Source organism: Stegostoma tigrinum, unplaced genomic scaffold (assembly GCF_030684315.1).
Source record: "Stegostoma tigrinum isolate sSteTig4 unplaced genomic scaffold, sSteTig4.hap1 scaffold_127, whole genome shotgun sequence".
In the NCBI taxonomy this organism is placed as follows: Eukaryota; Metazoa; Chordata; class Chondrichthyes; order Orectolobiformes; family Stegostomatidae; genus Stegostoma; species Stegostoma tigrinum.
In genome coordinates, this window is record NW_026728075.1 from 107,850 (window position 1) to 130,588 (window position 22,739).

The 22,739-nt window shown below is 50.6% G+C and overlaps 1 protein-coding gene across 2 annotated transcripts in view; it reads left to right on the forward strand.

Moving 5' to 3' along the window:
- Positions 1–22,739, forward strand: part of LOC132207708 (utrophin-like) — a 427,430-nt gene that overhangs the window by 93,737 nt on the left and 310,954 nt on the right. The gene's annotated exons all lie outside the window — the stretch shown is intronic.

Consider the following 22,739-nt stretch of genomic DNA (forward strand, 5'->3'; position numbering starts at 1 on the left):
AAATGGGAGGCAGTGACTGAGGGGAATGGGAGGCAGTGACTGAGTGAAATGGGAGGCAGTGACTGAGGGGAATGGGATGCAGTGGCTGATGGAAATGGCAGGCAGTGACTGAGTGAAATGGCAGGCAGTGACTGAGTGAAATGGCAGACAGTGACTGAGTGAAATGGCAGGCAGTGACTGAGTGAAATGGGAGTCTGTGACTGATGGAAATGGGAGGCAGTGACTGAGTTAAATGGGAGGCAGTGAGTGAGGGGAATGGGATACAGTGACTGAGTGAAATGGCAGGCAGTGACTGAGGGGAATGGGAGGCAGTGACTGAGTGAAATGGGAGGCAGTGACTGAGGGGAATGGGATGCAGTGGCTGATGGAAATGGCAGGCAGTGACTGAGTGAAATGGCAGGCAGTGACTGAGTGAAATGGCAGGCAGTGACTGATGGAAATGGGAGGCAGTGACTGAGTTAAATGGGAGGCAGTGACTGAGGGGAATGGGATACATTGACTGAGTGAAATGGCAGGCAGTGACTGAGTGAAATGGCAGGCAGTGACTGAGGGAAATGAGATGCAGTGACTGAGTGGAAGGAGATGCAGTGACTGTGGGAAATGGAATGCTGTGTCTGAGTGTAATGGGAAAAACTGTCTCAGTTCAATGAGATTCACTGTCTCAGTTAAATGGGATGCAGTGACTGAGTGAAATGGGATGCTCAGACTGAGTGAAGTGGGATGCTGTGACTTAGGGACATGGGATGCTGTGACTGAGGGTAATGCGATGCAGTGACTGAGGGAATGGAGATGCAGTGATTGTGGGAAATGGGTTGCAATGACTGAGTGAAATGGGATGCTGTGACAGAGGGAAAGGAGACGCACTGAATGTGGGAAATGGGGTGCAGTGACTGAGTGAAATGGGGTGCAGTGACTGAGTGAAATGGGGTGCAGTGACTGAGTGAAATGGGGTGCAGTGACTGAGTGAAATGGGGTGCAGTGACTGAGTGAAATGCGGTGCAGTGACTAGTGAAATGAGATGCAGTGACTGACTGAAATGGGATGGAGTGACTGAGGAAAGGAGATGCATTGACGATGGGAAATGGGATGCAGTGACTGCGTGAAATGGGATGCAGTGACTGCGTGAAATGGGATGGAGTGACTGACTGAAATGGGATGGAGTGTCTGAGTGAAATGGGATGGAGTGTCTGAGTGAAATGGGAGTCAGTGTCTGAGTGAAATGGGAGTCAGTGTCTGAGTGAAATGGGAGTCAGTGACTGAGTGAAATGGGAGTCAGTGACTGAGTGAAATGGGAGTCAGTGACTGAGTGAAATGGGAGTCAGTGACTGAGTGTAATGGGATGCAGTGACTCAGTGAAATGGGATGCAGTGGCTGAGTGTAATGGGATGCAGTGACTGAGTGTAATGGGATGCAGTGACTCAGTGAAATGGGATGCAGTGGCTGAGGGAAATGGGATGCAGTGACTGAGAGAAATGGGAGGCAGTGGCTGAGGGAAATGGGAGGCAGTGACTGAGGGAAATGGGAGGCAGTGACTGAGGGAAATGGGAGGCAGTGACTGATGGAAATGGGAGGCAGTGACTGAGGGAAATGGGACGCAGTAACTGAGGGAAATGGGACGCAGTGACTGAGAGAAATGGGACGCAGTGGACGAGGTGAAATGGGATGCAGTCGCTGAGTGAAATGGGATGCAGTGGCTGAGTGAAATGGGATGCAGTGACTGAGTGAAATGGGATGCAGTGACTGCGTGAAATGGGATGCAGTGACTGAGGGAATTGGGATGCGACGGCTGAAGGAAAGGAGACGCAGTGACTTTTGGAAACGGGTTGCAGTGACTGAGTGAAATAGGATGCAGTGATTGAGTGGAATGCGATGCAGTGACTGAGTGAAATGGGATGCATTGGCTGAGTGAAATGGGATGCAGTGACTGAGTGAAATGGGATGCTGTGCCTCAGTGGAATGGGATGCAGTGACTGAGGGAAAGGTGATTCAGTTACTGTGGGAAATGGCAAGTTGTGACTGAGGAAAGGAGATGCAGTGACTGTGGGAAATGGGATGCAATGACGGAGGGAAATGGGACGCAGTGGCTGAGTGAAATGGGATGCCGTGTCTGTGGGAAACGGGATGCGGTGACTGTGGGGAATGTGATGCAGTGACTAAGGGAAATGGGATTCAGTGACTGCGTGAAATGGGATGCAGTGACAGCGTGAAATAGGAGTCAGTGACTGAGGGAAATGGGAGGCAGTGACTGAGTTAAATGGGAGGCAGTGACTGAGGGGAATGGGAGGCAGTGACTGAGTGAAATGGGAGGCAGTGACTGAGGGGAATGGGATGCAGTGGCTGATGGAAATGGCAGGCAGTGACTGAGTGAAATGGCAGGCAGTGACTGAGTGAAATGGCAGGCAGTGACTGAGTGAAATGGCAGGCAGTGACTGAGGGAAATGAGATGCAGTGACTGAGTGGAAGGAGATGCAGTGACTGTGGGAAATGGAATGCTGTGTCTGAGTGTAATGGGAAAAACTGTCTCAGTTCAATGAGATTCACTGTCTCAGTTAAATGGGATGCAGTGACTGAGTGAAATGGGATGCTCAGACTGAGTGAAGTGGGATGCTGTGACTTAGGGACATGGGATGCTGTGACTGAGGGTAATGCGATGCAGTGACTGAGGGAATGGAGATGCAGTGACTGTGGGAAATGGGTTGCAATGACTGAGTGAAATGGGATGCTGTGACAGAGGGAAAGGAGACGCACTGAATGTGGGAAATGGGAGGCAGTGACTGAGGGAAATGGGAGGCAGTGACTGAGGGAAATGGGAGGCAGTGACTGAGGGAAATGGGAGGCAGTGACTGAGGGAAATGGGACGCAGTAACTGAGGGAAATGGGACGCAGTGACTGAGAGAAATGGGACGCAGTGGACGAGGTGAAATGGGATGCAGTCGCTGAGTGAAATGGGATGCAGTGGCTGAGTGAAATGGGATGCAGTGACTGAGTGAAATGGGATGCAGTGACTGAGTGAAATGGGATGCAGTGACTGCGTGAAATGGGATGCAGTGACTGAGGGAATTGGGTTGCAGCGGCTGAAGGAAAGGAGACGCAGTGACTTTTGGAAACGGGTTGCAGTGACTGAGTGAAATAGGATGCAGTGATTGAGTGGAATGCGATGCAGTGACTGAGTGAAATGGGATGCATTGGCTGAGTGAAATGGGATGCAGTGACTGAGTGAAATGGGATGCTGTGCCGCAGTGGAATGGGATGCAGTGACTGAGGGAAAGGTGATTCAGTTACTGTGGGAAATGGCAAGTTGTGACTGAGGAAAGGAGATGCAGTGACTGTGGGAAATGGGATGCAATGACGGAGGGAAATGGGACGCAGTGGCTGAGTGAAATGGGATGCCGTGTCTGTGGGAAACGGGATGCGGTGACTGTGGGGAATGTGATGCAGTGACTAAGGGAAATGGGATTCAGTGACTGCGTGAAATGGGATGCAGTGACAGCGTGAAATAGGAGTCAGTGACTGAGGGAAATGGGAGGCAGTGACTGAGTTAAATGGGAGGCAGTGACTGAGGGGAATGGGAGGCAGTGACTGAGTGAAATGGGAGGCAGTGACTGAGGGGAATGGGATGCAGTGGCTGATGGAAATGGCAGGCAGTGACTGAGTGAAATGGCAGGCAGTGACTGAGTGAAATGGCAGGCAGTGACTGAGTGAAATGGGAGTCAGTGACTGATGGAAATGGGAGGCAGTGACTGAGTTAAATGGGAGGCAGTGAGTGAGGGGAATGGGATACAGTGACTGAGTGAAATGGCAGGCAGTGACTGAGTGAAATGGCAGGCAGTGACTGAGGTAAATGAGACGCAGTGACTGAGTGGAAGGAGATGCAGTGACTGTGGGAAATGGAATGCTGTGTCTGAGTGTAATGGGAAAAACTGTCTCAGTTCAATGAGATTCACTGTCTCAGTTAAATGGGATGCAGTGACTGAGTGAAATGGGATGCTCAGACTGAGTGAAGTGGGATGCTGTGACTTAGGGACATGGGATGCTGTGACTGAGGGTAATGCGATGCAGTGACTGAGGGAATGGAGATGCAGTGACTGTGGGAAATGGGTTGCAATGACTGAGTGAAATGGGATGCTGTGACCGAGGGAAAGGAGACGCACTGAATGTGGGAAATGGGATGCAGTGACTGAGTGAAATGGGGTGCAGTGACTGAGTGAAATGGGGTGCAGTGACTGAGTGAAATGGGGTGCAGTGACTGAGTGAAATGGGGTGCAGTGACTAGTGAAATGAGATGCAGTGACTGACTGAAATGGGATGGAGTGACTGAGGAAAGGAGATGCATTGACGATGGGAAATGGGATGCAGTGACTGCGTGAAATGGGATGCAGTGACTGCGTGAAATGGGATGCAGTGACTGAGGGAATTGGGATGCAGCGGCTGAAGGAAAGGAGACGCAGTGACTTTTGGAAACGGGTTGCAGTGACTGAGTGAAATAGGATGCAGTGATTGAGTGGAATGCGATGCAGTGACTGAGTGAAATGGGATGCATTGGCTGAGTGAAATGGGATGCAGTGACTGAGTGAAATGGGATGCTGTGCCTCAGTGGAATGGGATGCAGTGACTGAGGGAAAGGTGATTCTGTTACTGTGGGAAATGGCAAGTTGTGACTGAGGAAAGGAGATGCAGTCACTGTGGGAAATGGGATGCAATGACGGAGGGAAATGGGACGCAGTGGCTGAGTGAAATGGGATGCCGTGTCTGTGGGAAACGGGATGCGGTGACTGTGGGGAATGTGATGCAGTGACTAAGGGAAATGGGATTCAGTGACTGCGTGAAATGGGATGCAGTGACAGCGTGAAATAGGAGTCAGTGACTGAGGGAAATGGGAGGCAGTGACTGAGTTAAATGGGAGGCAGTGACTGAGGGGAATGGGAGGCAGTGACTGAGTGAAATGGGAGGCAGTGACTGAGGGGAATGGGATGCAGTGGCTGATGGAAATGGCAGGCAGTGACTGAGTGAAATGGCAGGCAGTGACTGAGTGAAATGGCAGGCAGTGACTGAGTGAAATGGCAGGCAGTGACTGAGTGAAATGGGAGTCAGTGACTGATGGAAATGGGAGGCAGTGACTGAGTTAAATGGGAGGCAGTGACTGAGGGGAATGGGATACAGTGACTGAGTGAAATGGCAGGCAGTGACTGAGTGAAATGGCAGGCAGTGACTGAGTGAAATGGGAGTCAGTGACTGATGGAAATGGGAGGCAGTGACTGAGTTAAATGGGAGGCAGTGAGTGAGGGGAATGGGATACAGTGACTGAGTGAAATGGCAGGCAGTGACTGAGTGAAATGGCAGGCAGTGACTGAGGTAAATGAGATGCAGTGACTGAGTGGAAGGAGATGCAGTGACTGTGGGAAATGGAATGCTGTGTCTGAGTGTAATGGGAAAAACTGTCTCAGTTCAATGAGATTCACTGTCTCAGTTAAATGGGATGCAGTGACTGAGTGAAATGGGATGCTCAGACTGAGTGAAGTGGGATGCTGTGACTTAGGGACATGGGATGCTGTGACTGAGGGTAATGCGATGCAGTGACTGAGGGAATGGAGATGCAGTGACTGTGGGAAATGGGTTGCAATGACTGAGTGAAATGGGATGCTGTGACAGAGGGAAAGGAGACGCACTGAATGTGGGAAATGGGATGCAGTGACTGAGTGAAATGGGGTGCAGTGACTGAGTGAAATGGGGTGCAGTGACTGAGTGAAATGGGGTGCAGTGACTGAGTGAAATGGGGTGCAGTGACTAGTGAAATGAGATGCAGTGACTGACTGAAATGGGATGGAGTGACTGAGGAAAGGAGATGCATTGACGATGGGAAATGGGATGCAGTGACTGCGTGAAATGGGATGCAGTGACTGCGTGAAATGGGATGGAGTGACTGACTGAAATGGGATGGAGTGTCTGAGTGAAATGGGATGGAGTGTCTGAGTGAAATGGGAGTCAGTGTCTGAGTGAAATGGGAGTCAGTGACTGAGTGAAATGGGAGTCAGTGACTGAGTGAAATGGGAGTCAGTGACTGAGTGAAATGGGATGCAGTGACTGAGTGTAATGGGATGCAGTGACTCAGTGAAATGGGATGCAGTGGCTGAGTGTAATGGGATGCAGTGACTGAGTGTAATGGGATGCAGTGACTCAGTGAAATGGGATGCAGTGGCTGAGGGAAATGGGATGCAGTGACTGAGAGAAATGGGAGGCAGTGACTGAGGGAAATGGGAGGCAGTGACTGAGGGAAATGGGAGGCAGTGACTGAGGGAAATGGGAGGCAGTGACTGAGGGAAATGGGACGCAGTGACTGAGAGAAATGGGACGCAGTGACTGAGTGAAATGTGATGCAGTGGACGAGGTGAAATGGAATGCAGTGGCTGAGTGAAATGGGATGCAGTGGCTGAGTGAAATGGGATGCAGTGGCTGAGTGAAATGGGATGCAGTGACTGAGTGAAATGGGATGCAGTGACTGCGTGAAATGGGATGCAGTGACTGAGGGAATTGGGATGCAGCGGCTGAAGGAAAGGAGACGCAGTGACTTTTGGAAACGGGTTGCAGTGACTGAGTGAAATAGGATGCAGTGATTGAGTGGAATGCGATGCAGTGACTGAGTGAAATGGGACGCATTGGCTGAGTGAAATGGGATGCAGTGACTGAGTGAAATGGGATGCTGTGCCTCAGTGGAATGGGATGCAGTGACTGAGGGAAAGGTGATTCAGTTACTGTCGGAAATGGCAAGTTGTGACTGAGGAAAGGAGATGCAGTGACTGTGGGAAATGGGATGCAATGACGGAGGGAAATGGGACGCAGTGGCTGAGTGAAATGGGATGCCGTGTCTTTGGGAAACGGGATGCGGTGACTGTGGGGAATGTGATGCAGTGACTAAGGGAAATGGGATTCAGTGACTGCGTGAAATGGGATGCAGTGACAGCGTGAAATAGGAGTCAGTGACTGAGGGAAATGGGAGGCAGTGACTGAGTTAAATGGGAGGCAGTGACTGAGGGGAATGGGAGGCAGTGACTGAGTGAAATGGGAGGCAGTGACTGAGGGGAATGGGACGCAGTGGCTGATGGAAATGGCAGGCAGTGACTGAGTGAAATGGCAGGCAGTGACTGAGTGAAATGGCAGGCAGTGACTGAGTGAAATGGGAGTCAGTGACTGATGGAAATGGGAGGCAGTGACTGAGTTAAATGGGAGGCAGTGACTGAGGGGAATGGGATACAGTGACTGAGTGAAATGGCAGGCAGTGACTGAGTGAAATGGCAGGCAGTGACTGAGGTAAATGAGATGCAGTGACTGAGTGGAAGGAGATGCAGTGACTGTGGGAAATGGAATGCTGTGTCTGAGTGTAATGGGAAAAACTGTCTCAGTTCAATGAGATTCACTGTCTCAGTTAAATGGGATGCAGTGACTGAGTGAAATGGGATGCTCAGACTGAGTGAAGTGGGATGCTGTGACTTAGGGACATGGGATGCTGTGACTGAGGGTAATGCGATGCAGTGACTGAGGGAATGGAGATGCAGTGACTGTGGGAAATGGGTTGCAATGACTGAGTGAAATGGGATGCTGTGACAGAGGGAAAGGAGACGCACTGAATGTGGGAAATGGGATGCAGTGACTGAGTGAAATGGGGTGCAGTGACTGAGTGAAATGGGGTGCAGTGACTGAGTGAAATGGGGTGCAGTGACTGAGTGAAATGGGGTGCAGTGACTGAGTGAAATGGGGTGCAGTGACTAGTGAAATGAGATGCAGTGACTGACTGAAATGGGATGGAGTGACTGAGGAAAGGAGATGCATTGACGATGGGAAATGGGATGCAGTGACTGCGTGAAATGGGATGCAGTGACTGCGTGAAATGGGATGCAGTGACTGAGGGAATTGGGATGCAGCGGCTGAAGGAAAGGAGACGCAGTGACTTTTGGAAACGGGTTGCAGTGACTGAGTGAAATAGGATGCAGTGATTGAGTGGAATGCGATGCAGTGACTGAGTGAAATGGGATGCATTGGCTGAGTGAAATGGGGTGCAGTGACTGAGTGAAATGGGATGCTGTGCCTCAGTGGAATGGGATGCAGTGACTGAGGGAAAGGTGATTCAGTTACTGTGGGAAATGGCAAGTTGTGACTGAGGAAAGGAGATGCAGTGACTGTGGGAAATGGGATGCAATGACGGAGGGAAATGGGACGCAGTGGCTGAGTGAAATGGGATGCCGTGTCTGTGGGAAACGGGATGCGGTGACTGTGGGGAATGTGATGCAGTGACTAAGGGAAATGGGATTCAGTGACTGCGTGAAATGGGATGCAGTGACAGCGTGAAATAGGAGTCAGTGACTGAGGGAAATGGGAGGCAGTGACTGAGTTAAATGGGAGGCAGTGACTGAGGGGAATGGGAGGCAGTGACTGAGTGAAATGGGAGGCAGTGACTGAGGGGAATGGGATGCAGTGGCTGATGGAAATGGCAGGCAGTGACTGAGTGAAATGGGAGGAAGTGACTGAGTGAAATGGGAGTCAGTGACTGAGTGAAATGGGAGGCAGTGACTGAGTTAAATGGGAGGCAGTGACTGAGGGGAATGGGATACAGTGACTGAGTGAAATGGCAGGCAGTGACTGAGTGAAATGGCAGGCAGTGACTGAGTGAAATGGGAGTCAGTGACTGATGGAAATGGGAGGCAGTGACTGAGTTAAATGGGAGGCAGTGACTGAGGGGAATGGGATACAGTGACTGAGTGAAATGGCAGGCAGTGACTGAGTGAAATGGCAGGCAGTGACTGAGGTAAATGAGATGCAGTGACTGAGTGGAAGGAGATGCAGTGACTGTGGGAAATGGAATGCTGTGTCTCAGTGTAATGGGAAAAACTGTCTCAGTTCAATGAGATTCACTGTCTCAGTTAAATGGGATGCAGTGACTGAGTGAAATGGGATGCTCAGACTGAGTGAAGTGGGATGCTGTGACTTAGGCTAATGGGATGCTGTGACTGAGGGTAATGCGATGCAGTGACTGAGGGAATGGAGATGCAGTGACTGTGGGAAATGGGTTGCAATGACTGAGTGAAATGGGATGCTGTGACAGAGGGAAAGGAGACGCACTGAATGTGGGAAATGGGATGCAGTGACTGAGTGAAATGGGGTGCAGTGACTGAGTGAAATGGGGTGCAGTGACTGAGTGAAATGGGGTGCAGTGACTGAGTGAAATGGGGTGCAGTGACTGAGTGAAATGGGGTGCAGTGACTAGTGAAATGAGATGCAGTGACTGACTGAAATGGGATGGAGTGACTGAGGAAAGGAGATGCATTGACGATGGGAAATGGGATGCAGTGACTGCGTGAAATGGGATGCAGTGACTGCGTGAAATGGGATGGAGTGACTGACTGAAATGGGATGGAGTGTCTGAGTGAAATGGGATGGAGTGTCTGAGTGAAATGGGAGTCAGTGACTGAGTGAAATGGGAGTCAGTGACTGAGTGAAATGGGAGTCAGTGACTGAGTGAAATGGGAGTCAGTGACTGAGTGAAATGGGATGCAGTGACTGAGTGTAATGGGATGCAGTGACTCAGTGAAATGGGATGCAGTGGCTGAGTGTAATGGGATGCAGTGACTGAGTGTAATGGGATGCAGTGACTCAGTGAAATGGGATGCAGTGGCTGAGGGAAATGGGATGCAGTGACTGAGAGAAATGGGAGGCAGTGACTGAGGGAAATGGGAGGCAGTGACTGAGGGAAATGGGAGGCAGTGACTGAGGGAAATGGGAGGCAGTGACTGAGAGAAATGGGACGCAGTGACTGAGTGAAATGTGATGCAGTGGACGAGGTGAAATGGAATGCAGTGGCTGAGTGAAATGGGATGCAGTGGCTGAGTGAAATGGGATGCAGTGGCTGAGTGAAATGGGATGCAGTGACTGAGTGAAATGGGATGCAGTGACTGCGTGAAATGGGATGCAGTGACTGAGGGAATTGGGATGCAGCGGCTGAAGGAAAGGAGACGCAGTGACTTTTGGAAACGGGTTGCAGTGACTGAGTGAAATAGGATGCAGTGATTGAGTGGAATGCGATGCAGTGACTGAGTGAAATGGGATGCATTGGCTGAGTGAAATGGGATGCAGTGACTGAGTGAAATGGGATGCTGTGCCTCAGTGGAATGGGATGCAGTGACTGAGGGAAAGGTGATTCAGTTACTGTCGGAAATGGCAAGTTGTGACTGAGGAAAGGAGATGCAGTGACTGTGGGAAATGGGATGCAATGACGGAGGGAAATGGGACGCAGTGGCTGAGTGAAATGGGATGCCGTGTCTGTGGGAAACGGGATGCGGTGACTGTGGGGAATGTGATGCAGTGACTAAGGGAAATGGGATTCAGTGACTGCGTGAAATGGGATGCAGTGACAGCGTGAAATAGGAGTCAGTGACTGAGGGAAATGGGAGGCAGTGACTGAGTTAAATGGGAGGCAGTGACTGAGGGGAATGGGAGGCAGTGACTGAGTGAAATGGGAGGCAGTGACTGAGGGGAATGGGACGCAGTGGCTGATGGAAATGGCAGGCAGTGACTGAGTGAAATGGCAGGCAGTGACTGAGTGAAATGGGAGTCAGTGACTGATGGAAATGGGAGGCAGTGACTGAGTTAAATGGGAGGCAGTGACTGAGGGGAATGGGATACAGTGACTGAGTGAAATGGCAGGCTGTGACTGAGTGAAATGGCAGGCAGTGACTGAGGTAAATGAGATGCAGTGACTGAGTGGAAGGAGATGCAGTGACTGTGGGAAATGGAATGCTGTGTCTGAGTGTAATGGGAAAAACTGTCTCAGTTCAATGAGATTCACTGTCTCAGTTAAATGGGATGCAGTGACTGAGTGAAATGGGATGCTCAGACTGAGTGAAGTGGGATGCTGTGACTTAGGGACATGGGATGCTGTGACTGAGGGTAATGCGATGCAGTGACTGAGGGAATGGAGATGCAGTGACTGTGGGAAATGGGTTGCAATGACTGAGTGAAATGGGATGCTGTGACAGAGGGAAAGGAGACGCACTGAATGTGGGAAATGGGATGCAGTGACTGAGTGAAATGGGGTGCAGTGACTGAGTGAAATGGGGTGCAGTGACTGAGTGAAATGGGGTGCAGTGACTGAGTGAAATGGGGTGCAGTGACTGAGTGAAATGGGGTGCAGTGACTAGTGAAATGAGATGCAGTGACTGACTGAAATGGGATGGAGTGACTGAGGAAAGGAGATGCATTGACGATGGGAAATGGGATGCAGTGACTGCGTGAAATGGGATGCAGTGACTGCGTGAAATGGGATGCAGTGACTGAGGGAATTGGGATGCAGCGGCTGAAGGAAAGGAGACGCAGTGACTTTTGGAAACGGGTTGCAGTGACTGAGTGAAATAGGATGCAGTGATTGAGTGGAATGCGATGCAGTGACTGAGTGAAATGGGATGCATTGGCTGAGTGAAATGGGATGCAGTGACTGAGTGAAATGGGATGCTGTGCCTCAGTGGAATGGGATGCAGTGACTGAGGGAAAGGTGATTCAGTTACTGTGGGAAATGGCAAGTTGTGACTGAGGAAAGGAGATGCAGTGACTGTGGGAAATGGGATGCAATGACGGAGGGAAATGGGACGCAGTGGCTGAGTGAAATGGGATGCCGTGTCTGTGGGAAACGGGATGCGGTGACTGTGGGGAATGTGATGCAGTGACTAAGGGAAATGGGATTCAGTGACTGCGTGAAATGGGATGCAGTGACAGCGTGAAATAGGAGTCAGTGACTGAGGGAAATGGGAGGCAGTGACTGAGTTAAATGGGAGGCAGTGACTGAGGGGAATGGGAGGCAGTGACTGAGTGAAATGGGAGGCAGTGACTGAGGGGAATGGGATGCAGTGGCTGATGGAAATGGCAGGCAGTGACTGAGTGAAATGGGAGGAAGTGACTGAGTGAAATGGGAGTCAGTGACTGATGGAAATGGGAGGCAGTGACTGAGTTAAATGGGAGGCAGTGACTGAGGGGAATGGGATACAGTGACTGAGTGAAATGGCAGGCAGTGACTGAGTGAAATGGCAGGCAGTGACTGAGTGAAATGGGAGTCAGTGACTGATGGAAATGGGAGGCAGTGACTGAGTTAAATGGGAGGCAGTGACTGAGGGGAATGGGATACAGTGACTGAGTGAAATGGCAGGCAGTGACTGAGTGAAATGGCAGGCAGTGACTGAGGTAAATGAGATGCAGTGACTGAGTGGAAGGAGATGCAGTGACTGTGGGAAATGGAATGCTGTGTCTGAGTGTAATGGGAAAAACTGTCTCAGTTCAATGAGATTCACTGTCTCAGTTAAATGGGATGCAGTGACTGAGTGAAATGGGATGCTCAGACTGAGTGAAGTGGGATGCTGTGACTTAGGGACATGGGATGCTGTGACTGAGGGTAATGCGATGCAGTGACTGAGGGAATGGAGATGCAGTGACTGTGGGAAATGGGTTGCAATGACTGAGTGAAATGGGATGCTGTGACAGAGGGAAAGGAGACGCACTGAATGTGGGAAATGGGATGCAGTGACTGAGTGAAATGGGGTGCAGTGACTGAGTGAAATGGGGTGCAGTGACTGAGTGAAATGGGGTGCAGTGACTGAGTGAAATGGGGTGCAGTGACTGAGTGAAATGGGGTGCAGTGACTAGTGAAATGAGATGCAGTGACTGACTGAAATGGGATGGAGTGACTGAGGAAAGGAGATGCATTGACGATGGGAAATGGGATGCAGTGACTGCGTGAAATGGGATGCAGTGACTGCGTGAAATGGGATGGAGTGACTGACTGAAATGGGATGGAGTGTCTGAGTGAAATGGGATGGAGTGTCTGAGTGAAATGGGAGTCAGTGTCTGAGTGAAATGGGAGTCAGTGACTGAGTGAAATGGGAGTCAGTGACTGAGTGAAATGGGAGTCAGTGACTGAGTGAAATGGGAGTCAGTGACTGAGTGAAATGGGATGCAGTGACTGAGTGTAATGGGATGCAGTGACTCAGTGAAATGGGATGCAGTGGCTGAGTGTAATGGGATGCAGTGACTGAGTGTAATGGGATGCAGTGACTCAGTGAAATGGGATGCAGTGGCTGAGGGAAATGGGATGCAGTGACTGAGAGAAATGGGAGGCAGTGACTGAGGGAAATGGGAGGCAGTGACTGAGGGAAATGGGAGGCAGTGACTGAGGGAAATGGGAGGCAGTGACTGAGGGAAATGGGAGGCAGTGACTGAGAGAAATGGGACGCAGTGACTGAGTGAAATGTGATGCAGTGGACGAGGTGAAATGGAATGCAGTGGCTGAGTGAAATGGGATGCAGTGGCTGAGTGAAATGGGATGCAGTGGCTGAGTGAAATGGGATGCAGTGACTGAGTGAAATGGGATGCAGTGACTGCGTGAAATGGGATGCAGTGACTGAGGGAATTGGGATGCAGCGGCTGAAGGAAAGGAGACGCAGTGACTTTTGGAAACGGGTTGCAGTGACTGAGTGAAATAGGATGCAGTGATTGAGTGGAATGCGATGCAGTGACTGAGTGAAATGGGATGCATTGGCTGAGTGAAATGGGATGCAGTGACTGAGTGAAATGGGATGCTGTGCCTCAGTGGAATGGGATGCAGTGACTGAGGGAAAGGTGATTCAGTTACTGTCGGAAATGGCAAGTTGTGACTGAGGAAAGGAGATGCAGTGACTGTGGGAAATGGGATGCAATGACGGAGGGAAATGGGACGCAGTGGCTGAGTGAAATGGGATGCCGTGTCTGTGGGAAACGGGATGCGGTGACTGTGGGGAATGTGATGCAGTGACTAAGGGAAATGGGATTCAGTGACTGCGTGAAATGGGATGCAGTGACAGCGTGAAATAGGAGTCAGTGACTGAGGGAAATGGGAGGCAGTGACTGAGTTAAATGGGAGGCAGTGACTGAGGGGAATGGGAGGCAGTGACTGAGTGAAATGGGAGGCAGTGACTGAGGGGAATGGGACGCAGTGGCTGATGGAAATGGCAGGCAGTGACTGAGTGAAATGGCAGGCAGTGACTGAGTGAAATGGCAGGCAGTGACTGAGTGAAATGGGAGTCAGTGACTGATGGAAATGGGAGGCAGTGACTGAGTTAAATGGGAGGCAGTGACTGAGGGGAATGGGATACAGTGACTGAGTGAAATGGCAGGCAGTGACTGAGTGAAATGGCAGGCAGTGACTGAGGTAAATGAGATGCAGTGACTGAGTGGAAGGAGATGCAGTGACTGTGGGAAATGGAATGCTGTGTCTGAGTGTAATGGGAAAAACTGTCTCAGTTCAATGAGATTCACTGTCTCAGTTAAATGGGATGCAGTGACTGAGTGAAATGGGATGCTCAGACTGAGTGAAGTGGGATGCTGTGACTTAGGGACATGGGATGCTGTGACTGAGGGTAATGCGATGCAGTGACTGAGGGAATGGAGATGCAGTGACTGTGGGAAATGGGTTGCAATGACTGAGTGAAATGGGATGCTGTGACAGAGGGAAAGGAGACGCACTGAATGTGGGAAATGGGATGCAGTGACTGAGTGAAATGGGGTGCAGTGACTGAGTGAAATGGGGTGCAGTGACTGAGTGAAATGGGGTGCAGTGACTGAGTGAAATGGGGTGCAGTGACTAGTGAAATGAGATGCAGTGACTGACTGAAATGGGATGGAGTGACTGAGGAAAGGAGATGCATTGACGATGGGAAATGGGATGCAGTGACTGCGTGAAATGGGATGCAGTGACTGCGTGAAATGGGATGCAGTGACTGAGGGAATTGGGATGCAGCGGCTGAAGGAAAGGAGACGCAGTGACTTTTGGAAACGGGTTGCAGTGACTGAGTGAAATAGGATGCAGTGATTGAGTGGAATGCGATGCAGTGACTGAGTGAAATGGGATGCATTGGCTGAGTGAAATGGGATGCAGTGACTGAGTGAAATGGGATGCTGTGCCTCAGTGGAATGGGATGCAGTGACTGAGGGAAAGGTGATTCAGTTACTGTGGGAAATGGCAAGTTGTGACTGAGGAAAGGAGATGCAGTGACTGTGGGAAATGGGATGCAATGACGGAGGGAAATGGGACGCAGTGGCTGAGTGAAATGGGATGCCGTGTCTGTGGGAAACGGGATGCGGTGACTGTGGGGAATGTGATGCAGTGACTAAGGGAAATGGGATTCAGTGACTGCGTGAAATGGGATGCAGTGACAGCGTGAAATAGGAGTCAGTGACTGAGGGAAATGGGAGGCAGTGACTGAGTTAAATGGGAGGCAGTGACTGAGGGGAATGGGAGGCAGTGACTGAGTGAAATGGGAGGCAGTGACTGAGGGGAATGGGATGCAGTGGCTGATGGAAATGGCAGGCAGTGACTGAGTGAAATGGGAGGAAGTGACTGAGTGAAATGGGAGTCAGTGACTGATGGAAATGGGAGGCAGTGACTGAGTTAAATGGGAGGCAGTGACTGAGGGGAATGGGATACAGTGACTGAGTGAAATGGCAGGCAGTGACTGAGTGAAATGGCAGGCAGTGACTGAGTGAAATGGGAGTCAGTGACTGATGGAAATGGGAGGCAGTGACTGAGTTAAATGGGAGGCAGTGACTGAGGGGAATGGGATACAGTGACTGAGTGAAATGGCAGGCAGTGACTGAGTGAAATGGCAGGCAGTGACTGAGGTAAATGAGATGCAGTGACTGAGTGGAAGGAGATGCAGTGACTGTGGGAAATGGAATGCTGTGTCTCAGTGTAATGGGAAAAACTGTCTCAGTTCAATGAGATTCACTGTCTCAGTTAAATGGGATGCAGTGACTGAGTGAAATGGGATGCTCAGACTGAGTGAAGTGGGATGCTGTGACTTAGGGACATGGGATGCTGTGACTGAGGGTAATGCGATGCAGTGACTGAGGGAATGGAGATGCAGTGACTGTGGGAAATGGGTTGCAATGACTGAGTGAAATGGGATGCTGTGACAGAGGGAAAGGAGACGCACTGAATGTGGGAAATGGGATGCAGTGACTGAGTGAAATGGGGTGCAGTGACTGAGTGAAATGGGGTGCAGTGACTGAGTGAAATGGGGTGCAGTGACTGAGTGAAATGGGGTGCAGTGACTGAGTGAAATGGGGTGCAGTGACTAGTGAAATGAGATGCAGTGACTGACTGAAATGGGATGGAGTGACTGAGGAAAGAAGATGCATTGACGATGGGAAATGGGATGCAGTGACTGCGTGAAATGGGATGCAGTGACTGCGTGAAATGGGATGGAGTGACTGACTGAAATGGGATGGAGTGTCTGAGTGAAATGGGATGGAGTGTCTGAGTGAAATGGGAGTCAGTGTCTGAGTGAAATGGGAGTCAGTGACTGAGTGAAATGGGAGTCAGTGACTGAGTGAAATGGGAGTCAGTGACTGAGTGAAATGGGATGCAGTGACTGAGTGTAATGGGATGCAGTGACTCAGTGAAATGGGATGCAGTGGCTGAGTGTAATGGGATGCAGTGACTGAGTGTAATGGGATGCAGTGACTCAGTGAAATGGGATGCAGTCGCTGAGGGAAATGGGATGCAGTGACTGAGAGAAATGGGAGGCAGTGACTGAGGGAAATGGGAGGCAGTGACTGAGGGAAATGGGAGGCAGTGACTGAGGGAAATGGGAGGCAGTGACTGAGGGAAATGGGACGCAGTGACTGAGAGAAATGGGACGCAGTGACTGAGTGAAATGTGATGCAGTGGACGAGGTGAAATGGGATGCAGTGGCTGAGTGAAATGGGATGCAGTGGCTGAGTGAAATGGGATGCAGTGGCTGAGTGAAATGGGATGCAGTGACTGAGTGAAATGGGATGCAGTGACTGCGTGAAATGGGATGCAGTGATTAAGGGAATTGGGATGCAGCGGCTGAAGGAAAGGAGACGCAGTGACTTTTGGAAACGGGTTGTAGTGACTGAGTGAAATAGGATGCAGTGATTGAGTGGAATGCGATGCAGTGACTGAGTGAAATGGGATGCATTGGCTGAGTGAAATGGGATGCAGTGACTGAGTGAAATGGGATGCTGTGCCTCAGTGGAATGGGATGCAGTGACTGAGGGAAAGGTGATTCAGTTACTGTCGGAAATGGCAAGCTGTGACTGAGGAAAGGAGATGCAGTGACTGTGGGAAATGGGATGCAATGACGGAGGGAAATGGGACGCAGTGGCTGAGTGAAATGGGATGCCGTGTCTGTGGGAAACGGGATGCGGTGACTGTGGGGAATGTGATGCAGTGACTCGGGGAAATGGGATTCAGTGACTGCGTGAAATGGGATGCAGTGACAGCGTGAAATGGGATGCAGTGACTGAGATAAATGGGATGCAGTGACTGATGTAAATGGGATGCAGTGACTGATGTAAATGGGATGCAGTGACTGATGTAAATGGGATGCAGTGACTGAGGGAAAGGAGATGCAGTGACTGAGTGAAATGAGATGCAGTGACTGAGTGAAATGGGATGCAGTGACTGCGTGAAATGGGATGCAGTGACTGAGGGATTTGGGATGCAGCGGCTGAAGGAAAGGAGACGCAGTGACTTTGGGAAACGGGTTGCAGTGACTGAGTGAAATGGGATTCAGTGACTGCGTGAAATGGGATGCAGTGACTGAGATAAATGGGATGCAGTGACTGATGTAAATGGGATGCAGTGACTGAGGGAAATGGGATGCAGTGACTGCGTGAAATGGGATGCAGTGACTGAGGGAATTGGGATGCAGCGGCTGAAGGATAGGAGACGCAATGACTTTTGGAAACGGGTTGCAGTGACTGAGTGAAATAGGATGCAGTGATTGAGTGGAATGCGATGCAGTGACTGAGTGAAATGGGATGCAGTGACTGAGTGAAATGGGATGCAGTGACTGAGTGAAATGGGATGCTGTGACTGAGTGAAATGCGATGCCGTGACTGAGTGAAATGCGATGCTGTGACTGAGTGAAATGCGATGCTGTGACTGAGTGAAATGGGGTGCAGTGACTGAGTGAAATGGGGTGCAGTGACTGAGTGAAATGGGATGCTGTGCCTCAGTGGAATGGGATGCAGTGACTGAGGGAAAGGTGATTCAGTTACTGTGGGAAATGGCAAGCTGTGACTGAGGAAAGGAGATGCAGTGACTCTGGGAAATGGGATTCAATGACGGAGGGAAATGGGCCACAGTGGCTGAGTGAAATGGGATGCCATGTCTGTGGGAAACGGGATGCGGTGACTGTGGGGAATGTTATGCAGTGACTGAGGGAAATGGGATACAGTGACTGCGTGAAATGGGATGCAGTGACAGCGTGAAATGGGATGCAGAGACTGAGATAAATGGGATGCAGTGACTGATGTAAATGGGATGCAGTGACTGAGATAAAAGGGATGCTGTGACTGATGTAAATGGGATGCAGTGACTGAGGGAAAGGAGATGCAGTGCCTGTGGAAACGGGATGCTGCGACTGAGGGTAATGGGTTTGCAGTGACTGTGGGAAATGGGATGCAGTGACTGAGTGAAATGGGATGCAGTGGCTGAATGGAATGGGATGCAGGGACTCAGGGAAAGGTGATTCAGTGACTGTGGGAAATGGCAAGCTGTGACTGAGGAAAGGAGATGCAGTGACTGTGGGAAATGGGACGCAATGATGGAGGGAAATGGGACGCAGTGACTGAGTGAAATGGGATGCAGTGGCTCAGTGAAATGGGATGCAGTCACTGAGTGAAATGGGATGCCGTGGCTGAATGGAATAGGATGCAGGGACTGAGGGAAATGGGATGCTGTGACTTAGTGGAATGGGATGCAGTGACTGAGGGAAAGGTGATTCAGTGACTGTGGGAAATGGGACGCAATGAGGGAGGGAAATGGGATGCAGTGACTGAGTGAAATGGGACGCAGTGACTGAGTGAAACGGGATGCCGTGGCTGAGTGAAATGGGATGCCGTGGCTGAGTGAAATGGGATGCCGTGGCTGAGTGAAATGGGATGCCGTGGCTGAGTGAAATGGGAAGCCGTGGCTGAGTGAAATGGGATGCCGTGGCTGAGTGAAATGGGATGCCTTGGCTGAGTGAAATGGGATGCAGTGACTGAGGGAAATGGGATGCACTGACTGAGGGAAATGGGACGCAGTGGCTGAGTGAAATGGGACGCAGTGGCTGAGTGTAATGGGACGCAGTGGCTGAGTGAAATGGGACGCAGTGACCGAGTGAAACGGGGTGCAGTGACTGAGGGAAATGGGATGCAGTGACTGAGTTAAATGGGACGCAGTGACTGAGTGAAATGGCAGGCAGTGACTGAGTGAAATGGCAGGCAGTGACTGAGTGAAATGGGAGGCAGTGACTGAGTGAAATGGGAGGCAGTGACTGAGTGAAATGGGAGGCAGTCGCTGAGTGAAATGGGATGCAGTCGCCGAGTGAAATGGGATGCAGTCGCTGAGTGAAATGGGATGCCGTGGCTGAGTGAAATGGGATGCGTTGACTGAGTGAAATGGGATGCAGTGACTGAGGGAAATGGGAGGCAGTGACTGAGTTAAATGGGAGGCAGTGACTGCGTGAAATGGCAGGCAGTGACTGAGTGAAATGGGAGGCAGCGACTGAGGGGAATGGGATGCAGTGGCTGATGGAAATGGCAGGCAGTGACTGAGTGAAATGGCAGGCAGTGACTGAGTGAAATGGCAGGCAGTGACTGAGTGAAATGGGAGTCAGTGACTGAGTGAAATAGGAGTCAGTGACTGAGGGAAATGGGACGCAGTGACTGAGAGAAATGGGACGCAGGGAAAGGACAGAGGGAAAGGAGACGCACTGAATGTGGGAAATGGGATGCAGTGACTGAGTGAAATGGGGTGCAGTGACTGAGTGAAATGAGATGCAGTGACTGACTGAAATGGGATGGAGTGACTGAGGAAAGGAGATGCATTGACGATGGGAAATGGGATGCAGTGACTGCGTGAAATGGGATGCAGTGACTGCGTGAAATGGGATGGAGTGACTGACTGAAATGGGATGGAGTGTCTGAGTGAAATGGGATGGAGTGTCTGAGTGTAATGGGATGCAGTGACTGAGAGAAATGGGATGCAGTGACTGAGGGAAATGGGAGGCAGTGACTGAGGGAACTGGGACGCAGTGACTGAGGGAAATGGGACGCAGTGACTGAGAGAAATGGGACGCAGTGACTGGGGGAAATGGGAGGCAGTGGCTGAGTGAAATGGGACGCAGTTACTGAGTGAAATGGGACGCAGTGACTGAGGGCAATGGGATGCAGTGATTGAGGGAAATGGGATCAAGTGACTGAGTGAAATGGGATGCGGTGACTGAGGGAAATGGAATGTGGTGACTGTGGGGAATAGGGTGCGGCGACTGATGGAAACGGATGCACTGTCTCAGCTGAATAGTACTCACTGTCTCCGTTTATTGGGATGCAGTGACTGAGGGACAGGAGATGCAGTGAATGTGGGAAATGGGATGCAGTGACTGAGGGAAATGGGATGCAGTGACTGACTGAAATGGGAGTGACTGAGTGAAATGGGAGGCAATGACTGAGTGAAATAGGGATGCAATGACTGAGTGAAATGGGGATGCAGTGACTGAGGGAAATGAGATGCAGTGACTGAGGGAAATGAGATGCACTGACTGAGGGAAAGGAGATGTAGTGACTGTGGGAAATGGAATGCGGTGACTGAGGGTAATGGGATGCACCGTCTCAGTTCTATGAGTTTCACTGTCTCACTTAAATGGGATGCAGTGACTGAGTGAAGTGGGATTTTCTGACTGAGTGAAATGGGATGCTGTGACTGAGGGAATGGAGATGCAGTGACTGAGGCGAAGGGGACGCAGTGACTGAGGGAAATGAGATGCAGTGACTGAGGGAAATGAGATGCAGTGACTGAGGGAAATGAGATGCAGTGACTGAGGGAAAGGAGACGTAGTGACTGTGGGAAATGGAATGCTGTGACTGAGGGTAATGGGATGCACCGTCTCAGTTCTATGAGTTTCACTGTCTCACTTAAATGGGATGCAGTGACTGAGTGAAGTGGGATTTTCTGACTGAGTGAAATGGGATGCTGTGACTGAGGGAATGGAGATGCAGTGACTGAGGCTAAGGGGACGCAGTGACTGAGTGAAATGGGATGCAGTGACTGAGTGAAATGGGATGCAGTGACTGAGTGAAATGGGATGCAGTGACTGAGTGAAATGGGAGGCAGTGACTGAGTGAAATGGGAGGCAGTGACTGAGTGAAATGGCAGTCAGTGACTGAGTGAAATGGCAGTCAGTGACTGAGTGAAATGGCAGGCAGTGACTGAGTGAAATGGGAGGCAGTGACTGATGGAAATGGGATACTGTGACTGAGGGTAATGTGATGCAGTGACTGAGTGAAATGGGATGCTGTGACTGAGTGTATTGGGATGCAGTGACTGAGTGTATTGGGATGCGGTGACTGAGTGAAATGGGATGCGGTGACTGAGTGAAATGGGATGCGGTGACTGAGTGAAATGGGATGCGGTGACTGAGGGAAATGGAATGCGGTGACTGAGGGAAATGGAATGCGGTGATTGTGGGGAATAGGGTGCGGTGACTGAGGGAAATGGATGCACGATCCCAGTTGAATAGGATTCAATGTTTCCGTTAAATAGGATGTCGTGACTGAGTGAAATGGGATGCAGTGACTGAGTGAAATGGGATGCAGTGACTGAGTGAAATGGGATGCAGTGACTGAGTGAAATGGGTTGCAGTGGTTGAGTGAAATGTGATGCAGTGACTGAGGGAAAAGAGATGCAGTGACTGAGGGTAATGGGATGCACTGTCTCAGTTCAATGAGATTCACTGTCTCAGTTAAATGGGACGCAGTGACTGAGTGAAATGGGAGGCAGTGACTGAGGGAAATGCGATGCAGTGCCTGAGCGAAATGCGATGCGGAGACTGAGGGAAATGAGATGCAGTGACTGAGGGAAATGAGACGCAGTGACTGTGGGGACATGGGATGCAGTGACTGGGGTAATGGGATGCAGTGACTGGGGTAATGGGATGCAGTGACTGGGGTAATGGGATGCAGTGGCTGAGTGAAATGGGATGCAGTGGCTGAGTGAAATGGGATGCAGTGGCTGAGTGAAATGGGATGCAGTGGCTGAGTGAAATGGGATGCAGTGGCTGAGTGAAATGGGATGCAGTGGCTGAGGGAAATGTGACGCAGTGACTGTGGGGAATAGGGTGCGGTGACTGTTGGAAATGGATTCACTGTCTCACTTGGATAGGATTCACTGTCTCTGTTAAATGGGAAACAGTGACTGAGTGAAATGGGAGGCAGTGACTGAGTGAAATGGGAGGCAGTGACTGATTGAAATGGGATGCAGTGACTGAGGGAAATGGGATGCAGTGACTGAGGGAAATGGGATGCAGTGACTGAGGGAAATGAGATGCAGTGACTGAGGGAAATGAGATGCAGTGACTGTGGGGACATGGGATGCAGTGGCTGAGTGAAATAGGATGCAGTGGCTGAGTGAAATGGGATGCAGTGGCTGAGTGAAATGGGATGCAGTGAACGAGGGAAAGGAGATGCAGTGAACGTGGGAAATGTGATGCAGTGACTGAGTGAAATGTGATGCAGTGACTGAGTAAAATGTGATGCAGTGACTGAGTGAAATGGGATGCAGTGACTGAGGAAAGGAGATGCAGTGACTATGGGATATGGGATGCAGTGACTGCGTGAAATGGGATGCAGTGACTGACTGAAATGGGAGTGACTGACTG